The sequence below is a fragment of the Sinocyclocheilus rhinocerous genome, unplaced genomic scaffold (genome assembly GCF_001515625.1).
Source record: "Sinocyclocheilus rhinocerous isolate Xijiao unplaced genomic scaffold, SAMN03320098_v1.1 scaffold919, whole genome shotgun sequence".
Classification (NCBI taxonomy): Eukaryota; Metazoa; Chordata; class Actinopteri; order Cypriniformes; family Cyprinidae; genus Sinocyclocheilus; species Sinocyclocheilus rhinocerous.
The window spans coordinates 2,028,546-2,034,151 of record NW_015637585.1 but is presented as its reverse complement, the minus strand read 5'-3'; the positions used below and the strand labels follow the sequence as shown (position 1 = coordinate 2,034,151).

The window sequence follows — 5,606 nt, the reverse complement described above, 5'->3', positions numbered from 1 at the left end:
GAAACTTTAAACTTCATTTTTCACTATAGTCAGTCAGTTTTCAGGTTAATGCCTTCTTTAGATATTGCATTGAGCATCACATACTGTATATGCAGGAACAAGCTAAAGCAATGAAGCTGTAATAATGGTCTCTCACTGTATATGTATTACAAAGCACAGCATGCTCAGGCTGTCACAGGTGCGATTGTTACTGCTTGCAAGTGTTTCGTCTTTCAGAAGTGAAGCAGGTCCGGTTGTCATGGAGACGGAAAGTGAGCATCATGGGATGTTTGTGGATCCAGACTTTCCTGCTGACAACTCCTCACTCTTCTGTGACTACACCACGCCCCTCCCCAAATTGTTGGGTGATGTCACATGGCTACGCCCACAGGTAACATTCTGTCACACAGGTAATGTTATGTGGAAATCGTGTTTGCTTTGAGCACACATGAAGACCTTCTATAAGAACTGATTTTCGTTTAGCTTGGTTTTGCTTGGGTGGATTTTAATGGGTTAGCTTGAGTAGTAGCCTACGTACAAATTCTTATTATTCATAAAACCGTAGGCAAAAATGACCTGGATGGCCTACTACTTCCTGACACCATAACAATGACAACATGATGAACATATGATCATTCATACTACACACATTCATGCTATAAACAACATACTTTTTTAACAGTGTGGGGCTTTAATTGTCACAAACCAACTTTACAGTATTTTTCTTTGTGTTTATTTCAGGAGATCTGCAAGCAGCCTCAACTCTTCTTTGGTGACCCTGTGGAGGCCCACCCAAAGCAAGGCATTCTGGGAGACTGCTGGTTGCTCTGTGCCTGCTCCATGTTACTCAAGAACCAGTGTCTTCTGAACAAGGTGAACACTGTCAGGATTAATGTGTGAGATGTTTTTATTATAACTGGAAATAAAACCTACACGTTTAATAGAGTGCAATAGTCATGTTCGGGGGGGGGAACAATCTTGTACCTTTTACTTTTTGTCCAATTTTCAAATACCTTTTTACCTCAAATAGGAGTTTGTAATATTGTGATTCACTTTGTAGCTAGTTGGTTTGGTTCATGGATTTTAACTCTTTAACAAAAACTATTTTTAAAATCCCTTTGGGAAAAATGAATGGGTAAAAATGCTTTTTGAACCAAGGCCGCTGAAAAAGTGGGTGGTCACTGTTGCACTCTGTTATTCAGGTATTTTTAATATACCAGTTACATAGCATGAAATATCAATCAAATTTTCACATATTAGACTTATTCTAAAATGCAATGACAGCACTGTTGTGGTTTGTTGTTTCATTATTCCATACAAAGTCTCTAGGTGTATTTTTATGTTTGTTATCAGGTATTTCCACCAGAACAGCCTTTGTGGGGTGACCGTGTTTACCGCGGTGAGTTCCAGTTCCAGTTCTGGCAGAACGGGCACTGGATAGAGGTACGGGTGGATGACCGACTGCCGTGTATCAATGACACTCTGCTTTTCACGATGCCAGAGCTCTAGGGCATTCTGGGTAGCACTTTTGGAGAAAGCATATGCCAAGTAAGTGGAATGAAGATTTTGGTGTAGTATAAAATATAATTATAATGTGTGAACTAAAGCAAAGAATAATAATTGAGAAGTTGTTAATTGTTCTTCATGCTAGGTTACATGGTTTGTACGAGCGTTTGTGGGCGGGGCAAGTATGTGAGGCATTTGTGGACTTGAGCGGAACCATAGCGGTACGATGGAGTCTAAAGGGAGTGGAGTCTCCACAACAACCCAACGACTCCCAGACTCGACACACACCTAATGGGACGAGGCTATCTGAACTCTCACTGGAGCTGAAGGAGCGATGTGCAATCAGCTGCTGTGTCCACAGCGCCCCCACAGGTGAAATAGGAAGTAGCCACTGACTTTTTTTCCCTCACTATTCCGATCTCTAAACAGGAGCTTATAGCTGAATTGAACTTGTCATAATTGATGAACTTTCCAACTCTAACACAGTTATTCAACCCTCTACGCACACTTTGGCAATATAATCGCCATTGGCTAGTAAATTTTTTTGTTTACTCGCCAGACTGATATACTATTTTACTTACACACACACACACACACACACACACACATATATACTCGTTTAGTTAGCTATCTAAATGGGGACATTACATAGACTTAGATTGTTTTTATATACAGATAGTTATACACTTTTTAACCTAAGTGTTTATCGAGTGAAAATCTGTGTTGAACGCCTCTCACACACATACTGGCGTGTAAAATCTAAGAATTTATTAGCCAGTGGCTAATGTTAGACGTTATTTAGTCGCCCAAAGTAAGATTTAGTCGCATGTGCGAGTGATTTACTCGCAATGTAGAGGGTTACGTTGCACTACATGTGTGGAAGGTTAGAGAATCTCTAAACAATCATTTTTGATTGATTTAAAATGTTTCATTATATAATGTTATATGTAACGTGTTCTATAGGTGGAGAAGAAGCACTTTAACCTGATGCGGACACTTAACAAGCCACCGCTTGTGTCACACATGCATGCGTACGATCGGGAAGCGGTGGTACACACACCTGAATCCTGGTTTTTACCTGCTGGTGCCCAGTACCTTCCTGCAGGGAGCAGAGGGCCGGTTCCTTCTGAGAGTGATCCATTCACGGAACAGTCGTGCTCAACCGCCTTCAAATTCCGTCCTTTCGCTTCCAGCGTGCTCAGTCTACCCGGGCTAACCGAAAACGCCTTGCTCCGGCCACAAAGCTGCTCAGCGCCGCCTGCTGTGAGTGCCAAGCCCACATCTTTCTTCTTCCTGCTCCACCTCTCTCAGGTGACTGCACTAAGACAAACATAACTTTATTGAACTTTTTGTACAGATCAAAAGTTTTGATTTGGTAATGTTTCTTTTTTATGTTTTTAAAGAATGCTCACCAAGGCTGCATTTATTTTGTCAAAAAATACAGTAAAAAACAGTATTATTATAAAATATTATTACACTAAAATAACTGTTTTCTATTGTAATATTTTAAAATATAACTTATTCCTGTGATGTAAAGCTAAATTTTCAGCATCATTACTCCAGTCTTCAGTGTCACATGATCCTTCAGATATCATTCTAATATGCTGATTTGCTGCTCAAAAACATTTTATTATTATGAATGTAGAAAACTGTTGTGCTTCTTAATATTTTTGTGGAAACTGTGATACATTTTTAGGGTTCTTTGATGAATAGAAAGCTCAAAAGATCAGCATTTATCTGTAATATAAATCTTTTGTAACATTATAAATTACTTCACTGTGACTTGTGATCAAGTTGATGCATCCCTGAATAAAATATACAAAAAAATTTTTACTGACCCCAAACTTTTGAACTGCCGTGAATGTAATAATGATGTAATGTAATATAATAATGACACAAATTATTAGTGGTCATATACACAGTACTGCATCTAAATACGGAATATGATGCAATAAAGCAATCTCATTGGTCCAAAATATCTGTATTTCTCTCTAGTGTGATGAAATCCCCTCCTCCTCTTCAGCACTGTTCAGAGGGCGAGTGGGAAACCATCAGCTCTCATGGCTGTTGGTTCATCACAACTTCTCCACACATGGACTCAACCCTCATATAGCCCTTACTGTGACCTATGACCCTGGAGATAACAATGTAAAGGTCACTCTACGCCAAAACAGGCCTGAAAATTCCCTCCATGCCATCGGCTTTCATATTTATAAGGTCAGGAATGATACATACCTTATTAATAATCAGTTTTGAAGCATCTACTGTATATGACTAAACTGGTGAAAAAAGTGTCCTGTTCTAGTCATAATTGTTCTGGTTACAGTATTTGTTATAATAGGTGTAGGTGTCTAACATTCAAGAGTGAATCTTTTTTCATATGCCTTCATGATATTTAAATGTGTGTGTCTATAGGTACCTGATAGTGACTCCCTGTTAACCCCTTGTGCCATGTCTCCAGTGGTTAGTTGTGTACCTCATGCCCACTCCCAGGCAGTCAGTGTGTTTTGCCGTCTGCAGCTGGGTGAGTGTGTCGTAATTCCTTCGACCTACCAGCTGTCACAAAGCAAGGCCAGACACAACAGATAAGTGCAAAACAGGATGGTTTATTGACTTGGTAAGTGGAAGACTGGAATGGGTGAGTTAAAGGCAGGTGAATGTCAACACAGTGAATGGTTCCAGGGTGCTTATCTGAGTTCTGATGGAGAGGATCGTATGCCGGTTACGTTGGAGATCGTGGAGCCGTTTCCACGGAGTCGTTGGAGGATCGTGGGAGGAACAGCAGGTAACCGTAATTCGTTCTAGGAGATTTTGGCAGAGAGAGTCCAGAGTAGTTCATAGGAGTGAACGGTAGACCGGACAGTGAGTGGCTGTGCTGTGTGTGTATTTGTAGTGTGGCTTGATTGGTGACAGCAGGTGCGGGTGATCAGAACTCAGGTGACTGTGATCGGGTAATTATCCTGGATGGTGACTGAAGTGACTGTGATGACTCCCTGACACCAGCCAGAACTCAGCGCTCACTTCATACTGACTTTTACACGCAGGATAAATCGGTAAGCACTCCACCTACACTCTATTCATCTGTCCTATTACAAGGAAAATCTGGAAATATCAGTGAAAAATGTATTAAAGTCATAGAGATTAATAAAATCTTATGTATTTAGATATTCTTTAGAAAACTGTAATTACAATTTAACTGGTCAATGCACTGTGATTTAAAAAAAAAAAAAAAAAAGCTCAGATTAAAACAGGTAAAATGTACTTTCATGTTAAGACATTGCTGCTGGTTGACATTGAAATCTTTGGCTCTAGTACTAATGTTGTCAACTTCCTCAGGAAAGCAATGCACGGTTGAGAGCTTCTGGTCCATGTTGTTCAGGAGGTAATGATCTTTCTCCTCTTTTTAAGAAATAGTTTGCCCAAAATCAAATTCTGTCATGATCTACTCAATCTCATGTTGTTTCAAACATGCATGGCTTTCTTTCTTCTGTGAAACACAGAAGATATTTAAGAATATTGGTAACTAGACAGTTTCAGTTCCCATTGACTTCCATTGTATTGTAATACAATGGAAGTCAAAGGGAACCAAAATCATGTTCCACAGAAGAGAGAAAGTCATACAGGTTTAAAATGACATGAATGAGTAAATTAATTTTTGGGTGGTCTATCCATTTAACATTAATTTTGAGATGACAGTAAAGTCATGAACAATATATAGATTAAAAAATAAGGTATTACCAATGATTCTGTCGAAGATATAATATAATCATAAATAACACTAATGAATAAATATTATTTTAAAGTAGGTTTTTACTGTTTTTCATGTCTTTCAGAAAACATTTAGAGTTCCTCAATTTGAAACAAATAAACGTCACTTGGGTTGAAATATAAGATATATATCAAATTTTGTCTATTTTTAATATTACTAAATAAGAATCATATTAATATACATTTATATATATTTTCCAAGGCTTCTAAATAATTATTGCTAATTTGCCTGTACCATTGGTTTTGTAAGATGCTCTTATATCTTTTGCTTTCCTCTCACAGGTCTCCTGTGTCTCTGTGATGAGACGATAGTCTGGGGAAGTGGATCACATACCAATGTTAAGATGAAGGTC

General features: G+C 38.7%; 1 pseudogene; it reads left to right on the top strand.

Annotated features, from left to right (window-relative positions):
• The first annotated feature begins 238 nt into the window (after positions 1-238).
• Positions 239-5,565, top strand: LOC107749208 (calpain-10-like; annotated as a pseudogene).
• Positions 5,566-5,606: the final 41 nt, after the last annotated feature.